General features: G+C 41.0%; 1 pseudogene; it reads right to left on the minus strand.

Annotated features, from left to right (window-relative positions):
* Positions 1-3043: 3043 nt before the first annotated feature.
* LOC147442421 (uncharacterized) overlaps positions 3044-14029 on the minus strand; it is a 63937-nt pseudogene continuing 52951 nt past the window's right edge.

A 14029-nucleotide genomic window follows, 5' to 3' on the forward strand; every position in this document is an offset into this window, starting at 1 on the left:
TGTTGAAAAGTGGCCACAATCTATGCCCATATGTGCTTCGAATCTTGCAAATTGTACAAATATTCATCCTCACGGGCACAACGCCTAAGAATGTCATCTTTTTCTTGCTTATAGAGAGTTCCGGCAACCAAGGAATAAGGTTCGCATTCCTTGATTAACCTTTGAGCTAAATCCTTTTGAGGCTCTTTGGGGGAAAAACTATTAACTAAAAAGTTGACATATGTTCACTCCATTCACGCATTGTCTCGACTATGAATAGGAAAGTGTCGTGCAATTCATCATCAACTTTAGTAGGGGCTTCACCATTGGGTATGCAAGACAAATGATCCTCCATAACATGTTTTTTTCCAGGTCTTACAACAACAACACTGAAATCAAACTCGAGAAGAATTGATAACCATCGTGTAAGTCTTCTCGTGGAACATGGTTTGTTTACTAGATACAACAACGCTTGATGATCAACGTATATAAAACACAAACTTGGTAGCTAGAAGGTAATATCAAAATTTCTTACAACATAAATCATAGCTAAACCTTCTCGCTTTGTAGTGGTGTCGTTCATGTTGAACTCATTTAATTGGCGACTTGCAAAGCTAATAGGATAGTCCAATTTATGTTCTCTTGATTGAGTTAGAACACACCCAATAGCAAAGTTTGATGCGTCAATATGCACATGGAAAATAACGTTCCAATTGGGCACTCATAGAATTGGACACTTGTCAGGGCCTTTTTTAATAACTCATAAGTATGAACACACTCTTCAGTCCAGTGAAACTCGATAAGAATCTTGTACAATGGGCAAGCTACCTCGACGAAGTTTAAAATAAACCGTCAACGATAACCAACATGGCCCATGAATCTTTGAACTCCCTTATAGTTTGTAGGAGGGGGCAAATTGGCAATGGCTTTAATTTTTCTCTCATCTTTGGAAATCCCATTCTTTGACACTATATTCCCTAAAATGACTCCATGTTTTGGCATTTGAAAGAATTCAATGAGGTGCAATACATTCTGCACCTTTCAAACACTTTTTGTAAACATGATGGATGCTTCTCCCAAGATGAATAAACACAAAGTTCTTCTAGGAAAGCTTCACAAAACTGCCTTAAATATTCCTTGAACGTAGTGTTATTAATCATTGGAATGTAGCAAGGGCATTTATCAAGTCAAAGTCCATAATACGAAATGCAAACACTCCAAATTCTGTTATAAAAGCAGTTTTAGCTTGGTCCTCTAGTGTGATCATGATTTGATCGTAACCATAGTTTCCATCTAAAAATTTGTAAGATTCCTTGCTTGCAAGTCTTTCAAGCACATGTTTCAAATATGGCAAGGGATAATGATCTCTCCTAGTGGCTGCATTAACCTTCTTGAGGTCCACGTACACTCTGAGTTTCCCATTATTTTTTGGCACAATGACTGTCGGAGAAAGCCATTCCAAGTGCTCAATAAGATATATGAATCCACGTAGATAATTTTTTGATCTCTTCTTGAACAAACTTGCATACTTAGGATTCATTGTGTACGCTGCTGGAATGGTTTATCACTGCTAATCATGGGAATTGCAATCGCAGCACGGAAGGTGGAACGCCCTTCATATTATGCAATCAAATATATCCTTGAATTATTTGAGAAACTCTTTAAGTATAGCCTCTTCAATATTGGTACGGTCTTGAGCAATAAAGATTGGTTAAGACTCCTCACTTGGTTTGGCTAATTCTATTTTCCTAAATATAGTCGGACCATCATAGACTCCACTATTGGAAATAGGGTTGCAAGCAAACACACACAGCTTGGAGAAGATGAAGGAAGCTCAAGGCACACAATAGAGAGTGTATTACTTTAGTATGCAATGGAAAGATAAGATATCCCTAGAGTGATGGGTGTATATACAATGCACAAGGGGGGAAACCTCCTAATGAGGGGAAAAATGCCTTGGCGGTCCTAAGTGTGTTCACACACATCACTACCACATGTATATGGTGACAAATTCCCCCTGGGAGTGATACGGTGAATGAGAGCTGGCACATAGAGTATAGGGAAGTGCCATGCCTTGAGGACATGATAAGTCCACAAAGGGGAGTAAGCCCAAAGCTTTGCAAAAAGCTTCAAACTTCTCACGAGACAATGCCTTTGTGAAAAGATCTGCAAGGTTGTCCTATGTTGTCACATAAGCCAAGTTGATCTCTCTTGCTAAGAGCCTCTCCCTAACATAGTGGTAATGCCCTCAATGTGCTTTCTACGATCATGAAACACTGGGCTCCTCGCAACTACCAATGCACTCTGACTATCAGTGTAGATAGTCTTGGTAGTGTCTTGTCCCCAGCACCCAAATCAGTCATAAGGCATCTAAGCCATACACACTCAATCATAGGTGTGAAGACTACCATGTGCTCAGCCTCACGACTGGAAGTGTCCATAGTAGATTGCTTCTTGCTCAACCATGATATGCATGAGCTATTGAGCATTAAACAAAAACCACTTGTGGACACTCGTGTGTCAAAACAACCATCAACCCTCTTATTCAACCGCATGCAACCCTTCATCAGGATCACAGCGGATCCAAGCAAGGGAAAACACGAAGACCCAAGATAAGTGATTCTCGGGTTTATTTTTGGTGGCCAATGAAAGTAGGTTTGTGAAGAACAAGTCAAATTTCTTCAAGAGCAAAATAGATACATATGAGCATTCAAGCTCAATTCAAGACAAGCTTAAAGCAGATAGCAAGGACAGAAGCAGGGGTTTCTAATTAGCGAGCCAAAAACACCAAGCACAGAAAAATTTCGAGCAAATTTGACAACATACTAGAATGAGTACTAAAATGTTGGAAGAAAATAGTTGTCATGAATATTGTAATCACCACCACAAATCACTGATTCATTGTTAGAAATTCAGACTTATGAACCATTGCCTAAACCAAATACTTGAGATATGGGCAATCTCATCATCCCCATAAAGCAAAAATGGCTTTCATGCTATGCTCACAACCCTCATTTAAGTACAGAGTTTCCAAGGCAAAAAAAGGCATACCAAAAATTTGGCCCTAAAAATTTCCTACTGGGGCTACTAGCTTAGCTTGATTTGCATAAAGCTTTGCCCGTAAGCTAGAGTGCTTAAAGTAGCAATCTCATTGGAGGAGTGCTTTTGATGCTCAATCAGTGCAAAGTTGTTTCTTTCAAGCTCTTTGCTCATTTTTCAGACCTTGGCAGGTGCTATCGACTCCTTTTCACCTGTCAATGTCTCTTATGATTTGTGCCTTTCAAAATCCATCTATAGAGACTCGACCATGGCACGGGTAGAAGCTTTCTTCTCTTTACAATTCGATAGTTCAATTGGTTTGAATCCCTCCTTTTGAGCTTCCAATGTCTCTTTTGATTTAAGCCTTTCAAAATCCATCTACAGAGAATCAACCATGGCATGGGTAGAAGCTTCCTTCTCTTTTCAGATTGATAGTCGAGCTTGGCTCGACTCCCTCATCCTCTCCATGTGGTCAAGCACATCCATTGTCTTGTTTCTTGTAGCTGCCTCCCTATCTTATTAAGTTTGAATAGCTTCATGTTGGCTCTCCTCAAGCTCAACCTTAAGTCATTCAAGAGATGCAAGGAGAGCAACATCCTCCGCACTCTCTTTGGCAAGATTTTCTTTGGCTTCTTCCAATTGTCTACATGTTTTGGTAAGTAAATCCTAGGCAATTGATTTGAAATTCTTTGATTTTATTGCTTCCACCTTCATCGTTTTTATATCTTCTTTTGTATGGCCTTATGCTCAGCCTCTTTCATAGCTGCTAATTAGTGAGAAAATCACTCATCTCTTGGTCATTATGCTATACATCTTCCACTTTTAGATCTTTGATGTTGGCCTAAACACTTTCATACTTGAGAGATTCAATTGTATCTTTGTTAACTTCTACAACAACAAGAGGCTGCAATGTTTTCTTATGTGTTGTTGACTTGAGAGTACCTCATTATTTAGCAAACTACTTTCCATGGACTCTAGGAGCTTAGCAATCAATTCATCCATCCTAGGTGTTGTGCATTTACTCAACAAAGTGGACCCCTTTGTTATGGAGAGCTCTACTAAGAGCTCCTCAATCTGCCTTGTTGTTGACTTTGGTGCACTCATGGCCTCTCCAACTAGCCTAACTACCTCATCTTTAGCCTCCACACAAACCATAAGTTCATGATACAAGCTCTCCATGGCATGGTTATCGGTTTGTACCTCCATAAGTCTCAACTCATACCACAACTTCATAGCATCCAATTCTACTTGTGAGCCCTCCTTTTCAAGGAAAACTTCATTGTGATTCTCCACATAATGCAGTTTGTCATTCTGACAAGCACCATTCACGTACCCACTGAGCTTCATTATTAATTTGTGAACATTTCTCTTAGCTTGAGTCAAATCCTACATCAAATTGGACATGGATCTCTCTCTATCAATATAGCAAGCTGCTTCTTCACCTTGCTATGGTCATCTTGTCCATCTATAACTCTTTCCATCATTGTCCTCTTCTGATATGGAATAGTATAACTTTTGGGAATCCTCTTCCACTTATTTTCAGGCGCTATTCCGGGAGGAGTCTTGCCTCTAGAATCTAAACTCATTGTCCTAGGAGTAGGGGGTGGTAATTTGCTAGAGAAGTTTGTATGGGAAATTTTTTGGAACAATTAGGCTAAGAGGGATCCCCCATAAGCCCCATAAAGGGAGTTTGAATTAAAGGGCCTTCATTCACTTAGAAGGTTGGAGGTGGCCCATATCCCTTTTAGCCAGTCATCCATCTTCCAAGGAGTACACTAGAGTTGCATGTTGAGATGTCGAGCTCTACACCTTGAGCTGGCATCCACTACGGGTCTTGGCCGCTTACGGCATTTACTCACTGGCGCGTTAGGTGACCGACATGGAGGATCTTTGCGAGTGATTCTACAGCTGGACTACACTTATAGTGCCAGCCTAGTACGCTTCTAGCGAGTTCACACTTAGTGACCGCATGTACATATGTGCTACTTTTCAGCTTTAGCACTTAGTCATTTTGTACTCTCTCTTTTGAGAAGAAGAAGAAGAAGCTTTCCATATCTGTGTGCTTTGTGCTTGTCTTGTGTAGCTCTCTTGCATCCTCATTCTTTACATTGCAGCCTGCCCACTCACACCTCACTCTCAAACCTTCCTCCCGAAAATCCTATTGAGCTGAAGCTCTCGGGCAGCCTTGAGCGGCAGAGCTACCGAAACACCTTGGCAGTGCTAATTTAGGGATAAATAAATAAAGGAACTTTTGTTTAACAGAATTCCCAATGAAATATAAAGTTTCCATATGGGGCATTAGTGTATTGTTTTCACTAAGAAATGGTAGGAACAAACTATACAAATTGAGTAGAATTTATTTGAGTACGGGTTATGGCTCGCATCTTTGAGCGTGGAGAAGAGTGATGGGTGTGAAAATTAGATAAGACCTGCTCTGGCTAGAAATTCCTTCCAAAATTTGTCGATAAAGCGAGGTTATAAATGTGAAAAAGCGGGTGAGTTTTGTTTTTTTCACCACACAGTCCTTGACAAAGGGAGGAATAATCTTCACCCACACCTGCGTCCTCAATTATATGATTCAAGAGAGTATGGTATTATGAATTAGATTGAAATGGGATATTATCTTTGTTTTTGGATTTAGTTTATCTACATTTTAAACTCATTCAATTTATTTTCTCAAAGTTAATTTTAGTCTGTGAAAATACCAAAAATTTTAATTATTGTATATGTTTACTGGAATGTTTTCACTTTCTTTGAAAAGGAATTGTAGTCTTGCAATTGGAAAAGGCTCCTGAAGAGGGAGATCATATGTTATTGCTCATACACTTTGTTGTGATCAATTGAGTTTAGTGTCACAGAGGACTACGATGATACCAATCTTCATGGTGATGAGAGCCACAATACATGCATTGGGTTAGGGGCATTTAATAATGTAGATTCTCATTTATCTAGGCAATAAGCTACCATGCAGTTAGTTCCATTTCATATTGCATCTTAGGTGGGGCTATTTTAAATGACATGGATGACAGTCACTTGCAAATTGACAAGGGAGAGGACATTCTTAAAACAACAAGGGTGTATGGTTCATTCCATATGCATGAGTTTGTGGTTTGAAGTTTGATATTTCAGGTCCGAAGCCTACATTTTCTAGAGAGGGTTACATGAAGGAAAAATGGGGCCTTTATAGTCTCCATGTGAACATCCAAAACTTAGATGACATTAGTGACATGTAATCATTGTCATTTCAAAGTTCTTTTGTGAACTATATCATGATTTTGGTTGAATTGTTTTAAGATTTTCTTTTGTGTGGTTTATTATTGAGCATAGATAATGTCATTGATACATGGACCCTCTATGGAAAGATAGAAATAGAGAGTACAAAGAGAAAGCTTCTCAGTTGCAGTTAGAATCACTATTGGGAAAATTGGTTTATGTATGGGCATGAAATCATATGACTATTGTGTAGCAAGTAGTTGTATCCACAAGCATGCATCATATCCCGCAGTGGGAGCTTGAGCATTGTCCATGGTGGATCAACATGGATAGAGGATATGTCCTTGCTAGGGAGAGAGAGCTACACGCTATCTAGATGAGGGGAGCACCCTTTGCATACCTTCCACCACGCACAATCATAGATTTCCAGCATGACTTTGGACCAACCTAGTGATGGAGTAGCGATAGGCCTCAAAGAGGGCATCTCTTAATACACGACGAATGTGCTTCAAATTAATTTATTTTCCTTATTGATCCAAGCATACGTTTTGCAATGTGCTAGCAGCGATCTATGTCTCTTTGTAACTCTCACACTCTTTATTGTCTTTATCTATGTCTCCCTCATATAAGCGGTAGCTTCAACTATAAGATGAGTTTCTTTTGTGAGCATATATTGTTTTTTGCAACCAAAATACACTGTGTAAATAACCATTTTAGTTTCAAATGCACAATTGGAGGTATCCAGGGAGTCAGCCTCGCTCTTGGACTCCATAGGCCCAGTTTTGGGACCGTCGGTTCTTCGTCGGCGGGTCTCATCGACGAGCGTTGGCTCAACACTACAAGCAAATAGGTTGTGCATTCTGGACGAAGACCTTGACTTCCTCTTCAAGAACAGCCGTGCACATTCATGAATGCGCACTCGAGGCACCCCTCGTTTGCGACCGACGGTTGCCTATAGATTTGGCCAAGCCTACGGTCCAGGGTACTTTTGGCTATTTTTCAAGTTTGCCCAATGTTAACTGAGCCGACGTCAATTAATAGGAGCTGCTAAAGATTGAAACCTTATGAATGCACATCAAAGATGAATACGAAGAAGCATTGAAGATTGAAGTTACACACTTTTCACATTTTGCAAAATAGCCAAGTATTGTAATTTCTCAATTTATTTAGCCATTGTGATAATTGTAACGTGTTATGGGCTCAATGATAGTTCCAAGATGTAAAGAATAGGTTAGCTAGTGTACCTAGGTTGCAGATACAGTAAGTTATGGAGCCTCAAAGGTCTTGGGCACCGAGATATTACACATTATAAACCTTGGCTAAGATATAAAAGACAACTTTGTAAAGTTTTGATTATGTCTTTGGATAAGAAATACACAGTGTGAGCTAACGGCTCTCACTTTTTTCCTTCTCATGCTTCCTACTCCCTTGTCGGTTGTCACATTGCAGTGCCGTCTGTTGCGTTGCAACCACAGGTAAGAGCTCTGCGCATTGACGTAAACATATCATGGTAAACTGTAGCTTTTGGCGTCGCCAACCCGCAGCCTAATTTCATCATAGGTAGGAATTTAAGCTAGGAAATCACAAAATAAGCATAGGTGGGGTATTGGGGCATCATTTCTAAGCATTTAGATGCATTCGAGGTCAAAAATGGCTAGGTCAAAAACTCACCATTGTGTTATTTTCACTTCATCAAAAGTGAGGCTTGAGACCATAAGCATGTGTGCTTAGGTCTTATATACTTGTCCTAGAAGTTTTGTAACATTCGGATGTCATTTGATGCTATAACAGTCATGTTTATTTGTTAGCAACAAGCTAACATGGATACCATTTTTTGGAGTTCTCATTGTAAAACACTTATTATTTTGATAAATCGGGAATATTGTAACCCCTATTTTCTCGGATAAACTTTGTAATTAATGAGCCAGGGCTACAAGCTTCCAGATTGTATCAACCTGTCATTACCCATCTTTGGTAGAACTCCCAGATTATTAGTTTTGACCACCAAAAACCTTGGCTAAGGTATAAAAGCCAAGTTTTGTAAGTTATTTTCAAGTTTTGGATATTGAAATACACAGCATGAGATAACGACGCTCACTCCTCTCTTTCTCGTGCTTCCTACTCCCTCCCCGGTTGTCACATTACAGTTGCGTTTATTGCATTGCAAGCGTAGGTAAGAGCTCTACGCATTGACATAAGCAGTTCACAGTAATTCGTAGCTTTTGGTGTTGTCAACCCGCGGCCTAATTTCATCATAACTAGAAATTTACACTTTCAAATCAAAAACTAAGCATAGGCGGGGTATTGGGGCATCATTGCTAAGCATTTAGATGCATTCTGAGTCGAAAACGACTAGGTCAAAAATCCACTACTATTAATAATCACGGTTTTGGCACTTGACCTAAAGTGGGGTTTGAGACCATAAGCATGTGTGCTTAGGTCTTATAAACAGGTCCTAGAAGTTTCATTACGTTTGGATGTCATTTGATGTTGTAATAGATGTGATTTGTTTATCGATGAGAGCGATTGGCTTTTGGTAATTTCAGTCATGAGTGTAGCTTGAGTTGGATGCGAGTTGTTAGTTGTTTTCTAAGAGATTGACAACCTCTTGTAGCCTCTATGCACTAGTTGAGTCAGCTTCATCCCATGGATTGACAATTTAATCGTGGTTCTCGCTAATACTGCAATAAGATAGGATGGTGAGGTTAGACATGCATCCCACAAAATATGGGACGCATGTCTAACATCACCATCCTATCTTATTGTAGTATAAGCGAGAATCACGATTAAATTGTCAATTTGTGGGACGCATGTCTAACCTCACCATCCTATCTTATTGCAGTATTAGCGAGAACCACGATTAAATTGTCAATCCATGGGACGAAGCTGACTCGACTAGTGCATAGAGGCTACAAAAAGTTGTCAATCTCTCGGAAAACAACTAACAACTCACATCCAACTCAAGCTACACTCAAGTGACTGAAATCACCAAAAGCCAATCGCTCATCGACAAACAAATCACATCCGTTACAGCATCAAATGGCATCCAAACATAACGAAACTTCTACGACATGTTTATAAGACCTAAGCACACATGCTTATGGTCTCAAATCCCACTTTAGGTCAAGTTCCAAAATCGCGATTGTTAACAGCAGTGGATTTTTGACCTAGTCGTTTTCGACCCAGAATGCATCTAAATGCTTAGCAATGATGCCCCAATACCCCGTCTATGCTTAGTTTTTTATTTGAAAGTATAAATTCCTAGTTATGATGAAATTAAGCTACGGGTCGGTTACGCCAAAAGCTACGAATTACTGTGAACTGCTTACGTCAATGTGTAGAGCTCTTACCTGCGGTTGCAATGCAACAAACGCGACTGCAATGTGACAACCGGGAGCGTGAGAAGGAGAGGAGTGAGCGTCGTTAGCTCACACTGTGTATTTCATTATCCAAAACTTGAAAATAACTTTCAAAAATTGGCTTTTATACCTTAGCCAAGGTTTTCGGTGGTCAAACTAATAATCTGGGAGTTCTACCAAAGATGGGTAATGACAGGTTGATACAATCTGAAAGCTTGTAGCCCCGGCTCATAAATTATAGAGTTTATCTGAGAAAATAGGAGTTACAATATTCTTGATTTATCAAAATAATAAGTGTTTTACAATGAGAACTCCGAAAAATGGTATCCGTGTTAGCTTGCTGCTAACATTCCCCCCCTCCTTGCCTGTCTCATCCCTTGACACAACTTTATGGGCTGAAATAGTCTTCGGGCTGGCGCCTGGCGAGGCGGTCTTTAAGCGCATTCACTGCTTTTTGGTATCTGATTTTCCTTTCTTTATCTGGCACTTGCACAAATTGCATGGTTACTCTATTCTTTAGCTCCACCGTTGAGTAGCCTACAAACGTGGATGTGAGGTTGCTGATCACTGGCGCAAATATCTTCATTCGCCAAGTGAAAAATCCCGTGTAGAATGCTTCCTCAAACACCAACATACTGTGTGACGGTAGAAACATGCATCTGACGTAGAAGCCATAGAGGAATTCTTCGGAAGGTTGGCCACTGAGATCATAGCACAAACCTTTGTTACCCTTGAGGAAAGACATCCAAGGGGTGCCTACTTGCTCTGGCTCATGAAATACTTCGATGCAAGTGAGAAGCATTCTCCAAATTTTATATAACATTGCATAGGATAGATTAGGTAGACTCTTGAAGAATGACATGGCGCCCTTTAGGGTTTTCACCATGTATTCCTCTATGGCCGGTCCCTTTTCTGGAACTGGAAATCTCGGATAGTTTAGCTAGGTTGGCCACTTCTTTGTTAGTGCCTCATGTGCTTGCCAAGTCCTTACTCTTGGTACAGGACAAAAGCTCAGATCTCTTTGCAGGGCCGCAGGTTCTCTCATGAACAAAATCAAGTACCTCAGCCAGCTCAACCTCCACTTCGGGTGGTCTTTATCTGCGCCATCTATCTGCATGTCTACGTAAAGCCTTTCTTTAACCTGTAGTAACTCAACTTTTATCAGAGGGTATGGCAGGGATTGCTAATGCCATTGCACATTGATCTGATTGGGAGTGGGTTGTGTAACGTTGACGGAGTGAAGAACTCTCAACTACCAATCCATCGCTGCCCTCCACTGCTTATCCACCTCTTGTGTAATCTTTTCTTTCAGTGCATCTTCTTCAGCCTTTGAGAGCTGAACCATGGACATTGTGTCTTCTTCTGTAATGTTTACCTGAAAATCTTCCTCCCCACTCAACTCTACTGTGGACTGTGTCTCCAGTTTAGCAAATGATACTGAGGGGATCTCTATATGAGGCTGCTCCGAAGTGTCGCCTCTTCTTGCGTTTTCGGCTTTCCCTCTCTCATCAGTTGGTTAACTCTTTTAAGCTTGGCTATTTTCTTTAGCAACTCTTCTTTTCTCTCGACCCGCATCAAGGCCAGGTCTTGGCGTTGAGATTGCTCCAGCTCGAGGTCCTTGTTCTTTTTCTCTAATGCTCTGTACACTTCATTTGTCCCTTTGATCGAGGCTATGACTGGATTCTCTCGTATTTGCCGTAAGAAAATTGCCTGATCATTTATTCTTCGTTCTGAATATTGTAAAGAAGCGTTCGTGACATCCAACTGTACTTGAATTTTCTGAGCTGACAAGCTTGTCGTTAGAAGTTCGTTGTAACTTCTATCAGCTATTCATCTTTTGCTTTGCAAGCATTGGACAATTTTGTAAGCATGTCACCTAACTCTTCCATCTCCTTCTACTGTCTATCTCTTGCTAGCTGATGTTGTTCAGCTTCAGCTTTCATTTCCTACACTTGCCTCTAAAGATCGGTGATGACATTCAATCTGTCTTCTAACTCTCCTTGGAGAGCGTCAATCACCATCTCTAGTTCTTTAGCCTTTGTGCTGCGGCTAAGTGTTGTTGATCGGAGTCTTTCCATCATATCCTGCATCTTACTTGCGTATTCGTTGACTTGCATGATTACCTCATCATTTGTTTGCCAGTCGTCATTTCTTGCTAGATAGTTTGATGTTTTTGCAGCCTCTTGTGTGTCTCTCGGCTGCGTCATAGTGGCTGGTTGTTCTTGCGTGGAGGCAGAGGATTGGCCTTCTTCTTCTTTGTCATCCTCAGGCTTTGTGGATGCCTCAACCATTTCATGTTGTGTTGCGGTAGAGAACTTGGCTTGAATTTTGTTGTGTCCTCTTGTGTAGTACTTGTTTCGTGTTGTGCAGATTCGTCCACCTTTTGTTGTTCAGCCTCTTGTTTAGGTTCAGCTTCTTTCTCCTTTTGTTGCTCTTGTGTAGCAATAGCCTCTTGTGCAGATTCTTCTGCTTCTTTTGATTCAAGTTCTGTCTCATTGGTGGGCTCATCTTTCGTGGCTTTCTCGTCAGGCTCAGCCTCTTTAGTTGGCTCTTTTGTGGTGTCTTTACCTGCTGGTGATGGTGGTGGGCTCAGCATAGGGTTATCCTGTTGTTTCGTAGGCAGTGAAGTGGGTCGGGGAGACTCGTGACCTTGGTCATGTTGTGCCTCTTCCCTTGCCGTTTCCTCAGCTTGTCTCTGGTTCTCCGCCTCTTTGGCTTTCCTTGTCTCTTCTTGGGCTTCTTTCAACTTCAGGGCTTCTGCTTCTTGATACATTTTTTCCCAAAGATTTTGTTGGATCTTCATCCTCTTTCCTGGTGTGATGCTTTATCCTTGGTCCCTTAAGTCCACTAGGCATCCATTTTTCCGGGTCCTTTCCTTGTGCTTGTCGGCTGCGTTGGTAGGCATGTTTTTCTCTTTCAAAGTGGGCTTGCTTTTGCACGGGCTCTTCTTGGTGTGCCGCCACGGCTTTTCTCTTCATCTTCTCTCTTCGTGCTCTCTTTTCCTCATTATCTGAGCTTCCACTGCTATATCTTTCCGGCGAGCTTTCAGTAGACTCTTCATTAGATTTGTAACATCTCTTGGCTGATCTTGTAGCTCGAGGAGATGGTTGTGCTGACAGTATCCAAGTGTTTTGGTCTGGGGCAAGTGGTAGGTTGTCGGCCATGCCGATGGCATGGTATGCAATCCTTGTCAAGACTTCGGGTGCACCCAGGTAAGTGATCTTTCCTTCTTTCTTTGTGCCTTTCAGAGTGGTCAAGACGTATTGTGCGTGGTCCACCAGTTGCCTGGTTGTTTACTTGAGGACTTGCGTGAAAGTGGTGGCATGGTATACCTTGGTGGCCTTTTAGCCAGGAAGTGGAAATGCTAGTGGTATAACCTAGCTAGCTCCTCCACTTGCTTGTGAATTAGGTCTGCAAAAGTGGCACAGTGGTTTCTTTGGTGAAAGTACCTGCCGTTTTCCTGTCCCTTGCCCTCATCGTCATTCCTTCTGTGGGCAGTCTGAGTGCTTCTGCCACTATTTCTTTGTTTATTACCACTTTGACTTTATTTTCCTGCAGCTCAAAAATTTGGGTAGTTCCATATTCTTTAATCATGGATAAAAGCTCGTAAGCTTTTTGGAAATCCACACCACACGGCTCTTGTTCATAAAAGTCTCTGAGTCCTAGCCTACGGTTGGCTTCTTTGGTCTCAGGCTTCGCGGCAACATCATATACTTCTTTCGATAGGAGTTGCAACTCTACTTGGTGTCCCTCTTCACTCTTGAATCTGCCGGTGAACATTGTGGTGTGATGCTCTTCTAGCTGTTCTTTTGAAAGATATGCTGCCTTGGCGGATTGATTGAATTTGGATCCATTGGTATGCGGGTAGCTCCTGCAACTTTTCTTTCTGGTTGAGCTTCTTCTTGGCCCTCTCTGCTGCTTGCATGGCCCCCGTTCAATGAATAGAGTGTCAAAGCTAGCAGATTTGTCGGATTTTTCTCTGAAATGTCCTTGAGTCTAAAATGCTGACAATTTTTGTCCAATTTGCTTCAAATCAATTTTTGAACAAGCATAGATGCATAAAAACATGCAGGGAACAAAATTGTAAAGTCCAAATAAAATTTTACAACCAAAGTAAATAATCGCGATTATGTACAGCTGAGTAATTTCCTCAACATTTTGCAAACTTGGCATCACAGGCTTGAAGTATTTACCAAATACATACTGTGAGTGAAATATGGGCTCATTTGGATGCATAGGATGAAAATGGTACCAGATTTTGGCTTTAGCTCTCTGAAACAATAGATATAATGGAAATTTGAGATTTTGAGCTTCAAATTGGTTCAAACTTGGCTAGTGGGCTTAACACGTCATGTACTTTGGATGTATGATGGCAAAATATCAAAATTCCCCCATTATGGCTAGAAAGTAAATAATCACGATTATTAACATTTCTACCA

Source organism: Adiantum capillus-veneris, chromosome 14 (assembly GCF_014529385.1).
Source record: "Adiantum capillus-veneris isolate H3 chromosome 14, ASM1452938v2, whole genome shotgun sequence".
In the NCBI taxonomy this organism is placed as follows: Eukaryota; Viridiplantae; Streptophyta; class Polypodiopsida; order Polypodiales; family Pteridaceae; genus Adiantum; species Adiantum capillus-veneris.